The sequence below is a fragment of the Coregonus lavaretus genome (genome assembly GCF_964263955.1).
Source record: "Coregonus lavaretus genome assembly, chromosome: 1".
Classification (NCBI taxonomy): domain Eukaryota; kingdom Metazoa; phylum Chordata; class Actinopteri; order Salmoniformes; family Salmonidae; genus Coregonus; species Coregonus lavaretus.
Window position 1 is genome coordinate 56,539,753 of NC_139988.1, and position 15,014 is coordinate 56,554,766.

Consider the following 15,014-nt stretch of genomic DNA (forward strand, 5'->3'; position numbering starts at 1 on the left):
CACGCAATGATTACATCAAGCTTGTGACTCTACAAACTTGTTGGATGCATTTGCTGTTTGTTTTGGTTGTGTTTCAGATTATTTTGTGCCCAATAAAAATGAATGGTAAATAATGTATTGTGTCATTATGGAGTCACTTTTATTGTAAATAAAAATAGAAAATATGTTTCAAAACACTTCTACATTAATGTGGATGCTACCATGATTACGGATAATCCTGAATGAATCGTGAATAATGATAAATTAGAAAGTTAGAGGCATAAATATCATACCCCCCCCCAAAAAATGCTAACCTCCCCTGTTATTGTAATGGTGAGAGGTTAGCATGTCTTGGGGTATGATATTTGTTCGTCTGTAACCTTCTCTTTAAAAAAGTCAATGTTTTGGTCACGGAGAAAGAAAGCCCATGGCTAGCTAGTTGGCAACAGCAGGTTCTACCATTTCTCAATAGCCTTTAATCATTAGTTATTACTTCTAAACAAAATTATTTTGGGGTTGGATTGTTGTTGTTTAGTTTACTGTTTGAACAGTCACTGAGATTGTATTTGGTTATAAATGCAAAATATACTACTTTGATGAATAGCCTATGTAGCCTACAGATCAGATCAAGGAACCAAGAGACAACACTGTCCCCATGGCTGCGGAAGGAATAAGGATAAGGCGTGTCTCCATTTTCAGGTAGTAAAAAAGTATGTTGAATGCCGGAGCGTATTACAAGGAGCCGCCCCTTTTGTGTCAAAAAACGACATTGCAACACTCCGAATCTTGTGTCTGCGTAGAGCTTGTAGTAAGCTTTAAGGGCTCTATTCAATCCGCATAGCATAAGTTTAGCTTTACAGCATGATTGAAATTTAGAGGCAATGTTCCCACTTTAGCAGAGATTGCATTCACGGTCAACACTGTATTACCTTTACATTTCTATCATGGAATCTTTACAGATTGAATAGAGCCCTTTGTAATGGGAGAGAGCTGGGAGTGCTTGTTTTGTTTTTGTTGCCTTAGTGTTTGGGACAGAGTTTTAAAAAAACATGACCAGCCATCTAGGCAGGTAAAGAACACTGGTGCCATTTTGTCTGTCCCTTTCATCAAATGATTTACAACTTCCTGGTATTTGGTTTAGCTGTGTGAAAAAAAAGCTTAGAGAGGATCTCATGTCAAATGTTGTTGAAGTGTTGTGGTTGCAAGTTCACCTGCCTCATCTAAAGCCTCTTATTTTGGGGTGTTGCTATAGGACACCAAGTGCTAACAGTCAGTCTTTGGATAATATGTGTGATGTTAACAGAGAGGTCTATTTTCTGGGTGACCTGAACACTAACTGGTTAGCAATTAGCTGTCCTCTCAAGAGGAAGCTTCTAACTGTGACTAATGCCTGTAAAATGACCCAGGTTATCACTTAACCAACTAGAGTGCATACCAATAGTGTTGGATCTGTGACATCTACTTACATTTACATTTGACATTTTTAGTCATTTAACAGACGCTCTTATCCAGAGCGACTTACAATTAGTGAGTGCATACATTATCATTTTTTAATTATAATTTTTTTTTTCCATACTGGCCCCCCGTGTATTGATCATATCTTCACTAATGCTGCATAGCTTTGCTCCAATATCAGTTTCCATTGGCTGTAGTGACCATAACATTCTGGCAATAACAAGGAAAGCCAAAGTGCCAAAGGTTGGGCCTAAAGTAATTTATAAGAGATCATACAAAATGTTTTCTCAGGATTCTTTTGTTGAAGATGTAAAAAATGTATGATGGTCTGATGTGTATTCGGAAGTGAATCCAGATGCAGCATTCTAAGTATTTGTAAAATGATTCATGACAATTGTTGACAAGCACGCACCTGCTAAACGTGTAGCTCAGTTGGTAGAGCATGGTGCTTGCAATGCCAGGGTTGTGGGTTTGATTCCCACCGGGGACCAGTATGAAAAAAAAAAAAGGGGGAAATAATGTATGCACTCACTAACTGTAAGTCGCTCTGGATAAGAGCGTCTGCTAAATGACTTAAAATGTAAATGTTTGTGGTGCTCTGTAGCTCAATTGCTAGAGCATGGCACTTGTAACGCCAGGGTAGTGGGTTCGATCCCCGGGACCACCCATATGTAAAAATGTATGCACACATGACTGTAAGTGGCTTTGGATAAAAGCGTCTGCTAAATGGCATATTATTATTAAGAAACTAACTGTGAGAACTGTTAGAGCCCACTGGATTGATGATGAATTGAAAAATTGTATGATTCAAATAAATGATGCAAAGGAGGTTGCAAACCAGTCACGCTGCTCAGCTGATTGGTTGACATACTGTAAAACATTTTTTTTACAAAAAGAATAATTAATTATATTACCAAACAAAGATAAATGACATAAAACACAATGGAAAAATACTTTGGAGTATCTTAAATGATATCTTTGGCAAAATACCCAATTCATCTTCATTATTCATTGTAATTTATAACAAAACCTTTCGATATGGCCAATCATTTCAATGACTATTTCACTAGTAAAGTGGAAAAACTCAGACGTGAAATGACAACATTGAATAGTGAACCATCATATTTGAATGAAAGAGAAGGATTTTAATTTGGTCAAGTTAGTGTGGGAGAAGTGGAAAAACGATTGTTACCCATAAATAATGATCAACCACCAGGTATAGACCAACCTTGATGGGAAACTATTAAGAATGGTAGCAGACTGTATTGCCACCCCTATTTGCTATATCTTTAACCAAAGCCTAAAAGAGTGTGTGTATCCACGGACATGGAAGGAAGATAAAGTAATTCCAATACCCCAAAAAAGTAAAGCACCCTTTTCTGTCTCTAACAGCCACCTAATCAGTCTGCTGCCTGTTATTAGTAAATTGATGGAGAGGATTGTGTTTGTCCAAATATAATGCTATTTTTCAGAGAACAAGTTAACTACTGACTTTCAGCATGCATATAGAAAAGGGCACTCAACCCTTACTGCACTGACTCAGATGACTGATGATTGGTTAAAATAAATGGATAATACAATGATAGTTGGAGCTGTATTGTTAGATTTCAGTGCAGCCTTTGTTATTGATCATAAGTTGTTATTGAAAAAACTAACTGGCTATGGCTTTACATCACATGCAATCACATCCAATAGAAACCCAGAGTGGGTTCTTCAATGGAAGCTTCTCTAAAATCAGATATGTACAGTGCAGTGTATCTCAGGGAAGTTGCCTTGGGCCGTTACTCTTCTCTATTTTTACAAATGATTTTCCACTGGTCTTACATGAAGCTAGAGTGACTTCAGTATATTCGGAAAGTATTCCGACCCCCTTCCTTTTTACACATTTTGTTACGTTACAGCCTTATTCTAAAATGGATTAAATAAAATACACACAATACCCCATAATGACAAAGCGAAAACAGGTTTTTATAAATTTTTAGCAAATGTATTACAAATAACAAACATACCAAATGTACATACAGTACCAGTCAAAAGTTTGGACACACCTACTCATTCCAGGTTATTTTTACTATTTTCTACATTGTAGAATAATAGTGAAAACATAAAAACTATGAAATAACACATATGAAATAATGTAGTAACCAAAAACGTGTTAAACAAATCTTTGCCTTGACGACAGCTTTGCACACTCTTGGCATTCTCTCAACCAGCTTCATGAGGTAGTCACCGGGAATGCATTTCAATTAACAGGTGTGCCTTCTTAAAAGTTAATTTGTGGAATTTCTTTCCTTCTTAATGAGTTTCAGCCAATCAGTTGTATTGTGACAAGGTGGGGGGAGGTATACAGAAGATAGCCGTATTTGGTAAAAGACCAAGTCCATATTATGGCAAGAACAGCTGAAATAAGCAAAGAGAAACGACAGTTCATCATTACTTTAAGACATGAAGGTCAGTCAATCCGGAAAATGTCAAGAACTTTGAAAGTTTATTATAATAATAATATGCAATTTAGCAGACGCTTTTATCCAAAGCGACTTACAGTCATGTGTGCATACATTTTTATGTATGGGTGGTCCCAGGGATCGAACCCAATACCCTGGCGTTACAAGCGCCATGCTCTACCAATTGAGCTACAGAGGACCACAGTGCAGTCGCAAAAACCATCAAGCGCAATGATGAAACTGACTCTCATGAGGACCGCCACAGGAAAGGAAGACCCAGAGCTACCTCTGCTGCAGAGGATACGTTCATTAGAGTTAACTGAACCTCAGATTGCAGCCCAAATAAATGCTTCACAGAGTTCAAGTAACAGACATATCTCAACATCAACTGTTCAGAGGAGACTGCGTGAATCAGGCCCTCATGGTCAAATTGCTGCAAAGAAACCACTACTAAAGGACACCAATAAGAAGAAGAGACTTCCTTGGGCCAAGAAACACGAGCAATGGACATTAGACCGGTGGAAATCTGTCCTTTGGTCTGATGAGTCCAAATTTGAGATTTTTGGTTCCAACCGCCGTGTCTTTGTGAGATGCAGAGTAGGTGAACGGATGATCTCCGCGGGTATGTTTCCCACCGTGAAGCATGAACGAGGAGGTGTGATGGTGTGGGGGTGCTTTGCTGGTGACACTGTCTGTCATTTATTTAGAATTCAAGGCACACTTAACCAGCATGGCTACCACAGCATTCTGCAACGATACACCATCCCATCTGGTTTGCGCTTAGTGGGACTATCATTTGTTTTTCAACAGGACAATGACCCAAAACACACCTCCAGGCTGTGTAAGGGCTATTTGACCAAGTAGAGTGATGGAGTGCTGCATCAGATGACCTGGCCTCCACAATTACCTGACCTCAAACCAATTGAGATGGTTTGGGATGAGTCGGACCGCAGAGTGAAGGAAAAGCAGCCAACAAGTGCTCCGCATATGTGGGAACTCCTTCAAGACTGTTGGAAAAGCATTCCTCATGAAGCTGGTTGAAAGAATGCCAGGAGTGTGCAAAGCTGTCATCATATAAAATATATTTTGATTTGTTTAACACTTATTTGGTTACTGCATGATTCCATGTGTTATTTCATAGTTTTGATGTCTTCACTATTATTCTACAATGTAGAAAATAGTAAAAATAAAGAAAAACCTTTGAATGAGTAGGTGTGTCCAAACTTTTGACTGGTACTGTAAGTATTCAGACCAAGACTCGAAATTGAGCTCAGGTGTATCCTGTTTCCATTGATCATCCTTGAGATGTTTCTACAACTTGATTGGAGTCCACCTGTGGTAAATTCAATTGATTGGACATGATTTGGAAAGGCACACACCTGGCTCTATAAGGTTCCACAGTTGACAGTGTATGTTAGAGCAAAAAAAGTCATGAGGTCAAATGAATTGTCCGTAGACCTCCAAGACAGGATTGTGTCGAGGCACAGATCTGGGGAAAGGTACCAAAACATTTCTGAAGCATTGAAGTTCCCCAAGAACACAGTGGCCTCCATCATTCTTAAATGGAAGAAGTTTGGAACCACAAAGACTCTTCCCAGAGCTGGCCGCACCGGCCAAAGTGAGCAATCTGGGGAGAAGGGCCTTGGTCAGGGAGGTGACCAAGGACCCGATGGTCACTCTGACAGAGCTCTAGAGTTCCTCTGTGGAGATGGGAGAACCTTCCAGAAGGACAACCATCTCTGCACCACTCCACCAATCAGGCCTTTATGGTAGAGTGGCCAGACGGAAGCCACTCCTCAGTAAAAGGCACATGACAGCCCGCTTGGAGTTTTCCAAAAGGCACCTAAAGGACTCTCGGACAATGAGAAACAAGATTCTCTGGTCTGATGAAACCAAGATTGAACTCTTTGGCCTGAATGCCAAGTGTCACGTCTGGAGGAAACCTGGCACCACCATGCTGTGGGGATGTTTTTCAGCGGCAGGGACTGGGACACTAGTCAGGATTGAAGGAAAGATGAACGGAGCAAAGTACAGAGATCCTTGATGAAAACCTACTCCAGGGTGCTCAGGACCTCAGACTGGGACAAAGGTTCACCTTCCAACAGGACAACGACCCTAAGCACACAGCCAAGACAGCGCAGGAGTGGCTTGAATGTCCTTGAGTGGCCCAGCCAAAGCCCGTACTTGAACCCGATCGAACATCTCTGGAGAGACCTGAAAATAGCTGTGCAGCTTCGCTCCCCATCCATCCTGACCGAGCTTGAGAGGATCTGCAGAGAAGAATGGGAGAAACTCCCCAAATACAGGTGTGCCAAGCTTGTAGCGTCATACCCAAGAAGAGGGGCGGCAGGTAGCTTAGTGGTTAAGAGCGTTGTGCCTGTAACCGAAAGGTCGCTGGTTCTAATCCCCGAGCAGACTAGGTGAATAATCTGTCGATGTGCCCTTGAGCAAGGCACTTAACCCTAATTGCTCCTGTAAGTCGCTCTGGATAAGAGCGTCTACTAAAATGTCAATGTAAGACTTGAGGCTGTAATCGCTGCCAAAGGTACAGGGTCTGAATACTTATGTAAATGTGATATTTCTGTTTTTTATTTTGAATACATTTGAAAATAATTATAACCTGTTTTTGCTTTGTCATTATTGGGTATTGTGTGTAGATTTATGTTATTTTTTATTTTTTAAATCCATTTTAGAATAAGGCTGTAATGTAACAAAATGTGGAAAAAGTCAAGAGTTCTGAATAATTTCCTATGCACTGTATGTATGCGGATGATTCCACACTCTTCATGTCAGCACCCAAAGCCAGTGAGCTCACTGAAATTGTTACACTCAGTATCAGAATGGGTGATTAATAATAAACTGGTCTTAAATACATCTAAAACTAAAAGCATTCTATTAGGTTCAAAACATTCTCTAAGACCTAAACTTCAACTGGAGTTGTACATAAAGGGTGTGACCATTGAGCAAGTTGAGGAAGCTAAACTCCTAGGTATAACATTGGATGGTCAATTATCATGGTCAAGTCATATTGACAAAGTTGTTGTGAAGATGGGGTATGTCTGTTTTATAAAAAGATGTTCTGCGTTTTTGACACATTAACTGAACTAGTTGTTCATGCTCTGGTCTTGTCCCATCTTTATTACAGTCCGGTAATATGGTAAAGTGCAGCAAAGAAAGACCTAGCAAAGCTGCAGCTGGCTCAAAACAGAGCAGCACGCCTTGCCCTTAACTGCACATACAGAACTAACATCAACAACATGCATGGCAGTTTCCTGGTTGAGGGTTGACGAGAGATTAATTGCTTCTCTTCTAGTTTTTATGAGAAATATTACTGTGACAAAAATTCCAGATTGTCTGCATAATCAAATAACATTCAGCTCAGACACCCATACATACCCCACAAGACATGCCACCAGAGGTCTCTTCAGAGTCCCCAAGTCCAAAATGAATTCACATGGAACTCCCTTCCATCTCCAATTACTCAAGGAAACAGCTAAATTACCTTAAACAGTTTAACAAACAACTAATTGACCGCAGGGACTGTGATGGGTACACACACAAACACACACTATTTTTTAGTTGTATCGTTTGTATAATTTTTTTGTTGCATTGTTTGTATATCGTTGTATTTTACATTTGTGACTTTCCTTGTGTATCAGTGTTTTGTTACTTGTCATGTTTTGTGTTTTTTGTGGACCCCAGGTAAAGTGGCTGCTGCTTCTGCAAAAACTCATGGGGATCCAAATAAACAAATACACATTTTACCTTGACTAAAAAGACTGATTTCAGTTTTCCTATTAATAGACTAGAATGCATGCCTCTTCAGAGCTACTGCGTAGAGAATGGTTCCCCAATAGGCGACCTGCGGGCCAAATTAGTGATTTTATTTGCCCCCCCCCCCAAGTCTTCTGATTAAATGTATTTTTGTTGTTGGAAATAGACTGTAAATTCACCAGGAAATCAGCTCAAAGTGATTTCAATTTAGAAAATCTATTTCCAAGTATTCCCACGCATAAATAGAGAGGCATATGTGATCATATCCCAATGTAATCAAGGTTTGAAATGATTCTGTTTTTGTCAGATACTATATCTGTTTGAGATTATTGCACTCAATTTGCAGTGTACAAATTATTTATAAGTATGTTCCAGCCCCCCAACCATTCACTGATGGACAAATCGGCCCCACGACTAAATGTAATTGGGGACCCCTAGCATAGAGCATGACGATTGTCCACAAATAGGACATAAACAGGAAATCTGGCAGTTGTTGTTTCTGTAGAGAAAGTATTTGTCCCTTAATCTGCTAAAAGGGAACTGTGACATATCGGCTGGCCTACCCTTCCTAGACACCTGACTGTTGCTGTTATGATATGGTTATAGATTTGTTTTGTATTTTTCTATTTTCTATCTTATTCTATGCACTTTGAGATTATTATTTTATAATGAAAAGCACTTTACAAATGTAATACATTTATGATTATTATTGACTGTTAGTCATTAAGAGCAGCAATGAGGTGAAACTCACAGTAGACAAGGAGATCCATTGCGTTTCTATTTGCCCACTTGCCTCATTTAATTGTTCTCTCTTCTCTGGGGCACATATGCACAGCAGACATTGGTAGACATGGCCCTAAAAATAGGATAATTAAAAAAGAGATATTTATCAAACTTCCTCTATAGGAATTCTTGCTTTCATTTGAGAGGAAGTGGCTTGAGATTCATGCATATTGTTTTTATTATACTTACAGTGAGTCACTATTCAAAACTCTCATTTATTTGGACTCAGGGCTTTCTGAGTACTTTACTGATGTGGAGGACTCAGCAAGTCTTCCAGGAGTCAATATTTCATAAAGAATATGCAGCGGGGGGTGACTAGAGTAGACCCAGCAATTACCTGTGCCTCAAACACACTGTTTCCATCTATGACCCTAATTGAGTCACTCACATAATTTGTATCCTGGAAATCTTCCTCTAAGATGTGGATCATCATTAGCTCACCTGCATACTGTACCTGTGAGCAGAATCCAACACATCATTACAGGGTTAGTCACCATTGTCATCCTGACTCATGGAAAATTTTACCCAAGCCGAAAACCATTTCAACAAACACTCATACACCTTATGGTACCTCAGGCTAGATCTTGCTTTACAGTAATGTAATGGAGTCATCTCATATTGGATGACCTCACCACTCCCAGTTCTGATTGGTTTAGCCCCTTACAAGTTTTAGTGCTCTGATTGGACATGGAGCTGCTGTTAATTATTGAAATGAAAAATGTAGAAAATGGATGTTCCCAATCACCCAAAACTCCTAATCTGCTCCTCTTTTCTCCTCTCTCATCACATTCAGGATCTGCAAACATTAACCATGCTTACACCTTGCATTAACATGTGGTTGTCATCATCCGATCGAGATGATCCAATCACTATCTGATCGAGATTTGTTGCGTAATAAAATGTGTCTCTTATCTGCCCACTTTGTCCGTATTGTGACCAGATTTCCTGGTCATTCCTTGTATGCATATTAATCCAACCTGCCTTGGACCTCTCATTATGACACAACCTGAATAAATTGAAAGAAAACAGCACACTTTTATACTCTCATCATTACAGCCTACTTTTGTTATCCAACGATTTAAGACTGAGCTTAATAGGCTCCTGTCCCGATAACCTCGACCTATCCACATCTGTAGGCTACAAATACATATTCTGAGATTCTCTCCCATCCCTAAAAAAGTCCCTAGACAAATGAGCTGAGTATCTGGATGTGTGTACAAAATGCAATTATGCACAGTATAAATAAAAACAACACTTAGGCCTTAATGCACACAGTAAAAACAGAGTAGGCTGTTGTTGTTTACACATGGATGTTTACATACGTTGTCTTTATATGATTGCAATCTTGTAATGTAAATAACCTTTAGTATAGGCCCTAACAGTACCAAAGGGGGAAAAAAGCTACATGCTGGGAGAACGACCAGTTTAGTTTCCTCCAAATCATTGATCAGTGATAATTCGCTAACTGAACCTCAATGTGATAACCTATAGTAAGGCGTGTGGTCAAATTATGAAAATGCATGAAAAGCTTTATAAAGAAATAAAGTGTGAATCTAAAAGTAGCCTAAAGAGTCCTTCGTATTCAAGCCTATATTGGACAGTGGCTTTGTTCATGGTTACAGAAAGATATGTGCCTTTAAACATCAGTTTGGACTTCTGCACTTGCTATTGATAGCTGGAAAATGCTCTCTTCTGTTGCTGTCTCTTAGTCTTCTCTGTTGCTGTCTCTTAGTCTTCTCTGTTGCTGTCTCTTAGTCTTCTCTGTTGCTGTCTCTTAGTCTTCTCTGTTGCTGTCTCTTTTGTCTACCCTCCTCTCTCATCCTGTCCTGGTTGTAAAAGTAAACAATTGTTTTAATAGTAATTTCTTTGTCGACAGTGTTTTACTTTTTCACTGTCTGTATTTCACCTGTTATAATTTGTGCAAATAAAAAAAGAGCAGCTTGAAGTGATAGTCTAATGTGTGCTCAACCCACTTCTGTTCTCTCTCCATCTCTTCTGTCACTTTATCGGTCTTGTCTGTTGCTGTCTCATGGTCTTGATTGTTACTGTCTCCTTTCCTATCTTCTTCTGTTATGGTCTGTTCTGTTCTTCTGGTGTCTCTCTCCATCATATCCTGTTCTTCTGTTGCTGTCTCTGTGTCTTGTCTGGTGTCTCTCTCCATCATATCCTGTTCTTCTGTTGCTATCTCTGTGGCTTGTCTGTTGTCTCTCTCCATCATATCCTGTTCTTCTGTTGCTGTCTCTGTGTCTTGTCTGGTGTCTCTCTCCATCATCTACTCTTCTGCTGCCATTTCTGTGTCGTCTGGTGTGTCTCTTAGTTTTGCAATCCAAAACGGTCAAGGGGATACTGACGTAGCTTAACTTGTATTGTGCCTGTGTCTGGGTCACCTAAATCATCGTCTTCTCTACTAGTTGCTCCTGGCTGCTGCTGTTCTAAGTGCTCTACTGCCTGTTGTTCTCATCTGTCCTCCTCCTTGGATCATCTGCAAGGTAGCAAGATAGAGGTACAACATGTCATTAGTTCGTTTTAAAGGGCGACTGCACTTCCTGATTTGGCCTCGTTTTAGATTTGATTCCTTAAGAAATGCTAGCGGCCATGACTGAATTCAAACTTGAGTTGGTTTCGGGGTGTGGTTTGATGTGGGTGTCTTGTATGTGTGTGTGTTCGCAGGTGGGAAGAGTTTGCCAAATTATTTAGTCAATTAGCTTCAGCTGGCTGGTGTGTGACCTGACTTTGGATAGCCTATCTCTGTGGTTAGTTAGGGGCCGTCAATAAATTACACAAGGTAAATGGGACAATATTTTCATGTTGCACATCTTTTAGTTGTCTCGTTAAATGCTTTCAATATTTGTACATTAATTTCTACAATTTTTTGTTGGTTTGAGGTTTTTAAGTCATTGAAATTTGGAGCTATTGGAATTTTAACATATTTTCCCCATGTACATTGTGTAATTTACTGATTGTCCCTATTTACCACAGACATTACGATCAGGTCACCTGCAGCTGCATTCCGAATTGTTTACTTTCGTGCTGCCAGCTGTGGGCAGGATTGAAATAAACCCCACCTTCATTTATGTTGTGATGCAGTCAGGACTACAAGTCTCACAAAACTCAGTTTTTGGACGAGACAGACTTTATGACCAAAATGATCCTATTTACACTTTGTTGTAAATTTTAACAGTAGAATACATGTTTCTGACTCATATCGATGCCAATTAGACTGTTTTCTAAATGAGAAATTGTTTTTTAGGAGCAGTAGCTCTAAAGTTACTGTATACTGACACAACCAGGGCAACTCAACTGTAAAGAAAAACTATTGAAGTGTACGCATAACAGAGCAACACAACTCCAAACATGACAGATAAGAAGCTACATAGCTCCTAAGCTATATGAATATAAAGAGACACGAGCCAAAATAAAAGTACCTGTAGAATGGAATAAGTTATAAGACCTCTATGATTTATTTAATCAGTTCTACCCGCTAATGTGAGATTTTTAGATTACATAACATTTGAGGACACATAACTTAAGGGCCTATGTATTTTCAGGAGTACTTTATTTTAAGGTACACATATTATGCACTAATTTGTAGCTTATAAGTGTGTGTGTGTGTGTGTGTGTGTGTAAGTAGCTTATAAAGTCGTTATTAGGTATTATCTGTCATTTATAATATGCCATTTAGCAGACGCTTTTATCCAAAGCGACTTACAGTCATGTGCGCATACATTTTTACGTATGGGTGGTCCCGGGGATCGAACCCACTACCCTGGCGTTACAAGCGCCATGCTCTACCAATTGAGCTACAGAGGACCACATTTATAAGGTCTTTATTCAGTGTTTTCCTATTCTCACACTAATGTATTACTAGTTTTTCAATAGTTACTTCCTTATTTGCCACAATCAAAGCTTATCAATAGTTAGTAGGGTGCAAATTACACATGCAATAGACTCTGTATATGCAGTCTTAATAAGGGACTGATAAGGGCAGAATCCACTAAGAATACTAAAATCAAGGTTCCCCATTCTAAAGTGTGATTTTGCTCATAACCAATCCATGTTTGTTTGCAGTGCCTTCGGAAAGTATTCAGACTCCTGACATTTTCCAAATTTTGTTATGTTACAGCCTTATTCTAAAATGGATTAAATATTTGTTTTCCTCAGCAATCTACACACACTACCCCATAATGACAAAGCAAAAACAGGTTTTTAGATTTTTTTGCAAATGTATTACAAATAAAAAACAGATACCTTATTTACAAGTAGTATTCAGACCCTTTGGTATGAAACTTGAAATTGAGCTCAGGTGCATCCTGTTTCCATTGATCATCCTTGATGTTTCTACAACTTGATTGGAGTCCACCTGTGGTAAATTCAATTGATTGGACATGATTTGGAAAGGCACACACCTGTCTATATAAGGTCCCACAGTTGACAGTGCATGTCAGAGCAAAAACCAAGCCATGAGGTTGAAGGAATTATCCGTAGAGCTCCGAGACAGGATTGTGTCGAGGCACAGATCTGGGGAAGGGTACCAAAACATTTCTGCAGCATTGTAGGTCCCCAAGAACATAGTGGCCTCCATCATTCTTAAATGGAAGAAGTTTGGAACCACCAAGACTCTTCCTAGAGCTGGCTGCCCGGCCAAACTGAGCAATCGGGGGAGAAGGGCCTTGGTCAGGGAGGTGACGAAGAACCTGATGGTCACTCCGACAGAGCTCTAGAGTTCCTCTGTGGAGATGGGAGAATCTTCCAGAAGGACAACCATCTCTGCAGCACTCCACCAATCAGGCATTTATGGTAGAGTGGCCAGATGGAAGCCACTCCTCAGTAAAAGGCACATGACAGCCCGCTTGGAGTTTGCCAAAAGGCACCTAAAGACTCTCAAACCTTGAGAAACAAGATTCTCTGGTCTGATGAAACCAAGATTGAACTCTTTGGCCTGAATGCCAAGCATCATTTCTGGAGGAAACATGGCACCATCCCTACGGTGAAGCATGGTGGTGGCAGCATCATGCTGTGGGGATGTTTTTCAGCGGCAGGGACTGGGATACTAGTCAGGACCGAGGCAAAGATGAACATGTAATTTTTCAACCTTGCTAATACCATAGAAAAGACAGAGACATAGAAAAATGCATTACTATGAGTCACTTTGGTTTAGTGTGCATCTGCTCCGCATTCCTGATACGTTAGTAAGCTCTCCATCCATCAGAAATCATGGTGCTCCCTCGTCGGATGTACTTTCAAACAATGGGCACAAGGTGTCTGGCAGAACGGCGCTTCACAATCCTCAGAAGTGGTCGTCTTCTCTCCTCTCTGACACCCAGCAGACCAAATACCCAAGAGCTTCTGTTGCACGCCCTACCCCTGTTTTACTAAAATAAACAAAAAAAGACAAAGGTTTGTTGTGGATATTACCACCAGGGACTCAAAGTCAAATTTAAATGAATATTTATTTATTATCAGCAAGCTGGAGAGGTTCCAACAAACTTAATGCACCATAGTACACGTCGGTCGGGAGCTCTGCCGGGGCAGTCCCGTTAGTTCTCTTATATACAGCTATCCAAACAAGTCATATAAGCATGATTTACATTATTCATTATTCATCATTAACGTTGGTTCCTGCACGTGACTGACTAACACCTCACAAGGATTCTCCTCTCAAAGCCGGGACCTTGAAACTGAGATACTCCTTTTGATTCCCAGAACAATTTTCTGGGCGTACTGCCAATTGGTCTGAGGACGAGGTCACAGTCACCTGCACAAACCAAGATAGAGGGAGAGGAGATGATGTGTACAATTCAATGCTATCTCTTCAGACAAACATTTTCCCTCACAGTTTCAATATCAGCTAACAAACAAAACGTCATCCCTGCGACTAGTGAAAAGTATGTTTTTCTGTAGCACTGCAGGTTATATTGAGTTTCTATCATATTTGAGCATTATTTTTGTTTTATCACAGAGAGGAACAAAAGGGGGAGATGGTACGTTAATTAGGAAAGGCAAGACCTGAGGATTGAGAGTGGGGAGTGAACCCTAATCTTGGGGTTTGTATACAGTTGGTTAGTGTCATCAGCATTACATGCTGACCACACCGCCCGCGTTGTACACATGTACACATGTTATTCAGTCATTTCATCCAAACTGCTCGCGAGCGTCTGCGTAGCCAGGCGCTAAAATAGACGTGTGACTCGCTGCAAGTCCTGCCTCCCATCTCATCATTGTTTTTTAGGAGCATATACCCACGTGGGTGATTGAAAGGTGAACTGAGGTCCACACTCCAGTCCAGTTGGTGGCGATAATGCGCCTTAAAGTTGGTTGCCAATTGCCATATAAAGTCCACAGAAAAAAAAGAAGACTGAAGGAGGAGAGATTACTAGAAACTAACTAGGTTTTCCCTTTTATCTGTATATTATTGTCAGACTAGAGAACACACGATTTTGTGTGACTCAAAATGTGTACAAATTCTACAAAGATCCAGAAAAAAAGGACCTTGTGCATTTCAGGTAAAATAACAACCCAATGTTTATATCCCAGGACAAATTAGCTAGCAACAGCAAGCTAGCTGTCCCCAAGTGAATA